Genomic DNA, 9,030 nt, shown 5'->3' with positions numbered 1-9,030 from the left:
GTTAGGATCTTTTTGCATTTTGCATTTTCTTTGATTGTTGTGCCCATGTTCTCTATGGAATCTTCTGCACCTGAGATTCTCTCTTCCATCTCTTGTATTCTGTTCCTGATGCTGGCATCTATGTTTCCTGATTTCTTTCCTAGGGTTTCTAGCTCCAGAATTGTTTCACTTTGGATTTTCTTTATTGTTTCTACTTCCCTTTTTAGGTCTTGCATGGCTTTGTTCAATTTTATCACCTGTTTGGTTGTGTTTTCCTGTAATTCTTTAAGGGATTTTTGTGTTTCCTCTTTAAGGACTTCTACTTGTTTAGCAGTCTTTTTCTATAATTCATTAAGGCTTTCTACCTGTTCAGCAGTGTTCTCCTGTAATTCTTTAAGGGCTTCTACCTGTTTAGCAGTGTTCTTCTGTATTTCTTTAAGTGAGTTATTAATGCCCTTCTTAAAATATTCTACCACTATCATGAGATATGATTTTGAATCTGAGTCTTTCTTTTCGGTTGTGTTGAGGTATCCAGAACTGGTTGAGGTGCGGGGTGATGGGTTCTGAAGATGGTGAGTGGTCATGGTTTCTGTAAGTTTCTTATGTCTGCCTTTCACCATCTGGTAATCTCTGGCATTAGTTGTTATAGTTGTCTCTGGTTGGAGCTTGCTCCTCCTGTGGTTCCGTTAGCCTCTGTCAGCAGTACTGTGATTCCAGCTCTCTCCTGAGTCTCAGTGCTCAGAGTTCTCTCCACAGGCAAGCTCTCCTCTTGCAGGTAAGGTGCACAGAGGTCTGGCATTCAGACCTGCCTCCTGGCTGAAGAAGTAGGCCCAAAATGGGGCCTGTCCCAGAAGATGTGTTGCCTCTGCAGTTGCTCACCTGCACAGACATAGTCTCCGAGGGACCCGGGATTCAAGATGGCCCTCTCACCTGCTCTGCTGGACAGAGCTCTCGCAGGTAGCTAAGTCTCCTCTGGCGGGGAAGGTGCCCGGCTGTCTGGAGCAGGAAATGAGGTCTGTCCCAGAAGCCATGTTGCTTCTGTCTGTCCCAGAAGCTGTGTCGCTTCTGCAGTCTGCCCTCTCACTGCCGCAGACTCTGTTTACTACAGATAGTAGCCCATTGAGGACTCACTCCAACCTAGTAAGAAAAAAACAAAAACAAAAACAAAACAGTAGAAAAGCTGAGGCATCTTTCTGTAGGTCTGATTTATGCAACAGGCATACCACCCCATACTCAAGCTCAGCTCTGTCTGTCTGACAGTCTGTCTTTCTATCTGTCCTAAGTCCTTATGTTCTACAGTCTTTGGGGTTCCTCATATATCTCCCTCTTCTGTGGGGCATGAATCCTAGGGAATGAATCTTTCTAGGGTATTGTGATTTACTTACAGCATCCGGAAATTCCAACTGATGAATTGATCATGTAAAATGAAAACAGATGCAAAATGGTGGGAAAAGTTTTTTTTCTAAAGAGTTTTATACATGGGATGAATTTCTACACAAACATTACACCACTAGTGAATTATCCACGTTTAGACAACCTGGCAAAACTGCCCAGGTTCAGAAATGATCAGGTAGTCTATTTTGCCTTTTGACCTGGATTCTGGCATGGATTTAGTATGTACATGACCCCTGATTTGCCCAATTCCTGTTTATCTTTACCCCAAAGAATGAGAAGCAGTTGTGCTAAACGTCCTTGCATATAAAACCCTCAGTTCTCATTAATGTTGTTGGCTTAAGTGGTTTTCCAAACCAAACCAGTGTTACTTGCAAATCCATCCTGTCCTGGAATAAAACTGCCCTTGTGTCTGTGGCTTCTTGGCTTACAGTGCTAAATTCAGAGTGGAAATTTTATATCTGTATCTACCTTTGTCCCTGTAGTACATTCACCCGGCTGGCAAACTCTTTGATCCCAAGCCCAGTTGCCACCCACAGGCAGAGTAAAACTGAGAACAAAAATGTAATCTGTGGTACTTTCAAATATTATCTGTAACATTTTATGATCAACCTTGAAAGGCAAAATATTAACTTGGTGCTTTGCCAAATTAGAATGGCTAAACACTTTTCCTTTTAATTGAGAGCAGAGACCTCCCCATCCCTAAATGCTGTGGGTGTGGTTTCTCCACTTCAAGACTTCTCCCTCTTCCCCTGGAATGTGCCCACTCTAAGGAATAAACAAATACACTTGTGGCTCTTTCTTGTCTTGGGAGCTAAGAGAATCCTCTAGCGAGGTGAGTACTAGCAAAGTCATTTTTCCTACAGGTTGGCATATCCTGCCTTTTAGACACTTAGAAAGTCCTTTAACTCCAGTCCTCAGCACAAGGAGGAGTGTTTCTACTCAGGCCGTGCTTTTTTTCTTTCTTTCTTTCTTTCTTTCTTTCTTTCTTTCTTTCTTTCTTTCTTTCTTTCTTTCTTTCTTTCTTTCTCTCTCTCTCTCTTTCTCTCTCTCTCTCTTTCTTTCTTTCTTTAACTTTTTCTAATTTTTTTAATTAGGTATTTTCTTCATTTACATTTCAAATGCTATCCTGAAAGTCCCCTATACCCTCCCCCCACCTTGGTCCCCTACCCACCCACTCCCACTTCTTGGCCCTGGTGTTTCCCTGTACTGGGGCATATAAAGTTTGCATAACCTAGAGGCCTCTCTTCCCAATGATGGCTGAATACACCATCTTCTGCTACATATGCAGCTAGAGACACGAGCTCTGAGGGTACTGGTTAGTTCATTTCGTTGTTCTATCTATAGGGTTGCAGACCCCTTCAGCTCCTTGTGTAATTTCTCTAGCTCCTCCATTGGGGGCCCTGTGTTCCATCCAATAGATGACTGTGAGCATCCATTTCTGTATTTGCCATGAACTGGCATAGCCTCACTAGAGATAGCTATATTAGGGTCCTTTCAGCAAAATCTTGCTGACATATGCCATAGTGTCTGCGTTTGGTGGCTGATTATGGGATGGATTCCCCGGGTGGGGCAGTCTCTGGATGGTTCATCCTTTCATCTCAGCTCCAAACTTTGTCCCTGTAACTCCTTCCATGGGTGTTTTGTTCCCAATTCTAAGAAGGGGCAAAGTATCCACACGTTGATCTTCCTTCTTCTTGAGTTTCATGTGTTTTGCAAATTGTATCTTGGGTATTCTAAGTTTCTGGGCTAATATCCACTTATCAGTGAGTGCATATCATGTGAGTTCTTTGAAGGCTCAGAGGTTAAGAACACTGACTGCTCTTCCAGAGGTCCTGAGTTCAACTCCCAGCAACCACGTGGTGGCTCACAACCATCTGTAATGCATACAGTTCCCTCTTCTGGTGTGTCTAAAGGCAGCTACACTGTACTCATGTACAGGCAGTGCTTTCTTATGCGTGTGCCTAGAGAACACAGCAGAAAGAATGTAGAAAATGAGGAAATGAAAGTTTAATGGCTTGAGAAATTGTATTGTCGTTATTTTCAGCCCTTAAATTCTTACACCGAGGCCCCGGGGGAGGCTGCGAGAGTAATCCGGAAAATGTACAGCCTTTCTGAACACTGGCTGCAGAGTAGCAGACCCTCCAGCTGCTGCCCTGCAGACTTCAGGCCTCATCTTGCTTCTTACCACTCAGTCAGCAGAGCTGCGATTCCTTCTTTTCCTTCTCATGGAAAGGAGAGAGGTGAGAACAGTGCTTTTGGAAGCGGGGGAGGGAGTTTCCCCTCCCCCCTTTAAAATTAGAGAATGTTTAGTTAATTTATTCTTTGATAAATGCATACTCATATATAATCTGGCTTGGTCATTTCTTCTACTGTTCCCAAGTTCCCATCCCACTTTCCTGTTCTGTTAGTTTGTTGGTTGGTTTGATTTGGTGTTCCTGTGTCCCACGTGGGTGGCCTGGCTTCTCTGTGATCTAAAACAATGTTGACAAACTCAGCGGGGGACAGGCACTATGCAGGCTAAGCTGCTGCTGGGAGTTCACCAGCACCACAGCCTGTGTAGTACTAGGAGGACAGTGCTTCTAAGCAATGAAAATTGCCACCTCAGCTTGGGGTTTGCTATGTTGTGAAAATCTGCTTTAAGTTTCAATTGGGATGTGTGTGTGTGTGGGGGGGGTCTTCCTTATAAGTTTGCTGGGGTTTAGTAAAGTGCACAGCTCCTAGGGTCTCAGAGACTTTCAGTTAAAAAGGTTTAACTCCTTGTTTGCTTCATGGCTTAGGAAATTGGGGAGCGAGGGAGCCTTTGTCTTCAAACCCTAACCTATCTAGTCTCATCATGAGAAAAAAGTGCAGCATTTCACACAAATCACTGCCCTCCCCATGTGCGTTTTTATTAGTTTTTTTTTTAAAGAGTAATTAATTGTAGGACTAGAGAGGATGACTCAGCGGTTAAGAGCACTGACTGCTCTTCCGAAGGTCCTGAATTCAAATCCCAGCAACCACATGGTGGCTTACAACCATCTGTACAGCTACAGTGTACTCATATACATAAAATAAATAAAATAAATCTTAAAAAAGGTTAATTGTATTTATTAGCCTATGTGGGGTGCATGTGACTTTATATTTCCTTTGTTAGTTTTTAAAGAAAAGCATTAACTGGGAATTAAGAAACCAGGGGTAGGGCTGGTGAGATGGCTCAGTGGATAAGAGCACCCGACTGTTCTTCCAAAGGTCCAGAGTTCAAATCCCAGCAACCACATGGTGGCTCATAACCATCCGTAACAAGATCTGACGCCCTCTTCTGGAGTGTTTGAAGACAGCTACAGTGTACTTACTTACATATAATAAATAAATAAATCTTTAAAAAAAAAAAAAAAAAAAAATTTTAAAAAAAAAAAAAAAAAAAGAAACCAGGGGTAGAGAATTTATGTCAAAGGCAGAGAATTTGATGGGTTGATGTCTTAGTTAGGGTTTTACTGCTGTGAACAGATACCACAACCAAGGCAACTATTATAAGGACAATATTTAATTGGGACTGGCTTACAGATTCAGAGGTTCAGTCCATTATCATCAAGACGGGAACAAGGCAACATCCAGGCAGGCATGGTACAGGAGGAGGTGAGAGTTCTATATCTTCATCTGAAAGTGGCTTCAAGGCAGCTAGGGTGAGGGTCTTTTTTTTTTTTTAAAGCTTTATTTATTTATTATTATATGTAATTACACACATAGCTGTCTTCAGACACTCCAGAAGAGGGCGTCAGGTCTTGTTACAGATGGTTATGAGCCACCATGTGGTTGCTGGGATTTGAACTCAGGACCTTTGGAAGAGCAGTTGGGTGCTCTTACCCACTGAGCCATCTCACCAGCCCGAGGGTGAGGGTCTTATAGCCCACACCCAGAGTGACACACCTACTCCAACAGGGCCACACCTTCAAATAGTGCCACTCCCTCCCTGGGCTGAACATTCACAAACCATCCCAGTTGATGAGAGTAAACAGGGACACTAGTTATCTGAAAATGCCTGTTTATCCGGTCCATTCTCAGCCTGAAGGGTGCCTGCCAGGCAGAACTTTAATATGGACTTCATGTTGAACTCACATGAAGTGTTCAATGTTCAAGTTAGCTACCTTAAGATTGGGCACAAAGGAGAAATTTATTTTCTTCCCAGAAAAACAACAATGTGGCCTCAGTGGGAGGGGAAGCACCTAGTCTTGCAGGGACCTAAAGTGCAGGGGTGGGGTGGGGGATACCCTGGGAGCCCCTCACCTGCTCAGAGGAGAAGGGTAGGAAGGATGGGGGAAGGATTGTGAGGGGGTGACTGGGAGGGGAGCCTTGAGTGGAATTTGAGTCGAATAAGTAAAAAACTAAATTACATTTTAAAAACCCAACAATGATTATTTATAAACAATTAACTAGCCAGGCTGTAATCAGTTGGCTAGTCTGTCACCTGGGCTGTAGTCAGTTCAGTTCCTTACTACATATGCTGCGTTTACGACGATGTGTGTAAGTGCAGGCTCCCAGGAGCCACCTCACATAGGTGGTTAGAGGACTGCTTCGCCCTGGGTAGCTGGTGATGACACTCCTTCCACATTTTATATTCTTGCACTTATCTACATCCCAAGCAGCCTTGAACCCTGAGTTCCCTGGTTGTCTATCCAGGAACTATCAGCTAATTATCTACCAGGCTGTTTTCTGTCAACCCTAACTCTTCCCCATAAAAGGGAACTCAAAAGCCAGTGAGGGATTGCTCTCTGAAACCCCAGCTTAGGGGTGGCAGTCTTGTGGCCAGTCAGACATTCCCTCAGGTCTAACACCACCATAGGATCTGAGGGTGGAATGTTGGTCTTTGGGCTTCCAGGGCAAAAACTTTTACCAGTTAAGCCATCTCTCATGCCTCTACTTTTTTTTTTTTTTTCATTACTAGGAAAATCGTTTTTAATATTTTTAAATGTGCAAATTTTTACATAAAACACAGAAATACTATTAAGTACTCACAGTTGAGCAATTATTTTCTTTTTTTCACTTTTTTAAATTATTATTTTCTTTATTTACATTTCAAATGCTATCCCGAAAGTTTCCTATACCCCTCCCCCCCACCTCTGCTTCTCTACCCACCCACTCCCACTACTTGGCTCAGGCCTTGCCTTGTGCTGGGTCATATAAAGTTTGCAAGACCAAGGGGCCTCTATTCCCAGTGATGGCCGATTAGGCCATCTTCTGCTACATATGCAGCTAGAGACACAAGCTCAGGGGGTGCTGGTTAGTTCATATTGTTGTTCTACCTACAGGGTTGCAGGCCCCTTCAGGTTCTTGGGTACTTTCTCTAGCTCCTCCATTGGGGACCCTGTGTTCCATCCAATAGCTGGCTGTGAACATCCACTTCGGTGTTTGCCAGGCACTGGCATAGCCTCACAAGAGTCATGCCTCTACTTTTATGTCCTCCTCCCCCTCCTCCCCCTCCTCCTCCTCTCCCTCCTCTTCCTCCAGATGGGCATGTTTACTTTCCTGGGTTCTCTTTCTCTTACTATGTCTTCCTCCTCCTTCCCATTCCCAGCTGCTTGGCTGCTTCAATAATGAGGAGTCCAAAGATGAACAGGATTTAAAGTCTCAAAAGGGCAATAAAATGGAAATGTAAAGGAATTTAGGATAGTGAAGCAAGAAGACCTGGATTTCCTACTTTGGCAACCTTAAGAGCAATTAATGCTCTTCTCTTGAAATGCAACATGCCCACTCCAGCAGACATTTGCAAATTCTTCAGTTAATATTCCCCTCAAGGTTCCCAGCAAAAAAGCATGCAACTTTTAAAAACCCACTATTTCTGCTATGTAGGAAGCTGCTATTATTACTCATTTAAAAATAGATTCCCCCCCCCCTCTCTCTCTCTTTTTCTCTCTTGCTCTCTGTGTGTTCTCTCTCTCCCTCCCCTCCGTGTGTGTGTGTGTGTGTGTGTGTGTGTGTGTGTGTGTGTGTGTGGTGACAGAGACCAGAAGTGGGAATTGGATTTTCTGGTACTGGAGTCATAGGTAGTTAAAAGCTGCTTATGTCGATGGTGAGAACTAAACTTTTGTCCTCTGTAGGCTCAGCACGCACTCTCAATCTAGAGCTGGCTGTCTAGCCTCTGGGGACTGCCACTTTTGAGTGATTGTACTAAAGAAGACTGTCCCTGTATTAGTGTGGCCCTGTTCTTCCCGGCAAGGGAATGCTGTGAGAAATGGCTGCCTCTTGCTACAGAGCTATGTGCTATTCTTGGCTGTGGAATAAATAATGCAGAACCTGACACACTAAAAGGCTATGTTGACTTGCTAGCTGATCTCTTTGAGTGGGGGCTGGGAAGCAAGTTACCTTCTCAGGCTATAAAAACAAAATAATAATAAGATGAGCAGGAAGAAACTAGTTCTAATGCCAGGACTAGCTTCAAATCCAGAGTTCCTCAGATCCCCCGCTGTTCACTATGTAGGGAGGCTGGAGGAGAAACTTGATACGGAGCAGATCCTTATATTTAATTAGGCATAGAACCCACCAAGAGGAGACAATATTGCCTTAGAGTCACTGCCAATAGAAGAAATGCAACAAATGATTTATATAGGAAAATCTCAGACTCTCAGAGAGACCTTGTGAAAAGAATAACACTGTTGGGGGAACATTGAAATGGATGGAGAGCATGAGGCTTATAACTACATGTATGTGTCTATGTCTATGTATGGAAATATTCCTGAGAGTATGCAGGTGTCTGTAGAGTCCAGAAGAGGTTGCGGGATTCCTGGAAATTGGAGTTGTAAGTTGTGAGCCATCTGTTAAGGGCGCTGGGAAGCCAATTCGGGTGTTCTGTAAGAAGAGCAGGTGCTCTTAACAGATAAGCTGTCCCTCAAGCTTTGCAGGTAATTTTATTAGACAATGGTGAGAGGTAAGTAATGATGAACTATGGTAAGAAGCCTGAGTTCTGAGGTGTGAGAAAACAGCTGCCTGAGTCTAACCCCATAGGTAGGATGAAAGAAAAGCAAAGCCAGGTGCTTTGTGTTCCAGCTCTGATGTGATCAGCTCCGGGGACAATGACTCCTGAACCATAAAGTACAGCCACTTCAGGACACATTCTGCTTTTTCATGAGTGCACAAGTCCTTCTTCAGGACTAGACTTAAGCCTGTTTAGTGCAGAAAACAAACTGGGTTGATGTGTCATTCTCTACCAGCTGTCAGAATTGCTTGATATATATAAAAAAAAATTGTTCCAGTTTGTTTTTGTTTTTGAGACAGGGTCTCACCTTGTATTTCTGACTATATTGGTACTCTCTATATCGACCAGGCTGGCCTTGAACTTTCAGAGATCCACCTGCCTCTGCCTCCTGAGTGCTGGGATTAAAGGAGTGTACCATTATACCCAGCTTGCTTTGAATTTATATATATAAAAAAATCAAAACAAAACAGACTAATACTTTCCATGTAAACTAGACGTTTGTGTGTGTGTGTGTGTGTGTGTGTGTGTGTGTAAGATTGAGTAACCCAACAATCTGGAATTGTGCTTCTGAGTTGGGATAACTGAACTCCTGCTTCTGCTGAGCCTTTTGCTTCCATATGTTCCCCATACACAACTTGCCTGAGCCCATTGCTGACTTTGCCTGGTCTTATATCTGAGGTTCCTTCTGGCTCCTTCCTATATTCTGT

This window comes from Mus pahari, chromosome 5, assembly GCF_900095145.1.
Source record: "Mus pahari chromosome 5, PAHARI_EIJ_v1.1, whole genome shotgun sequence".
In the NCBI taxonomy this organism is placed as follows: domain Eukaryota; kingdom Metazoa; phylum Chordata; class Mammalia; order Rodentia; family Muridae; genus Mus; species Mus pahari.
This window is presented reverse-complemented; position numbering follows the sequence as displayed.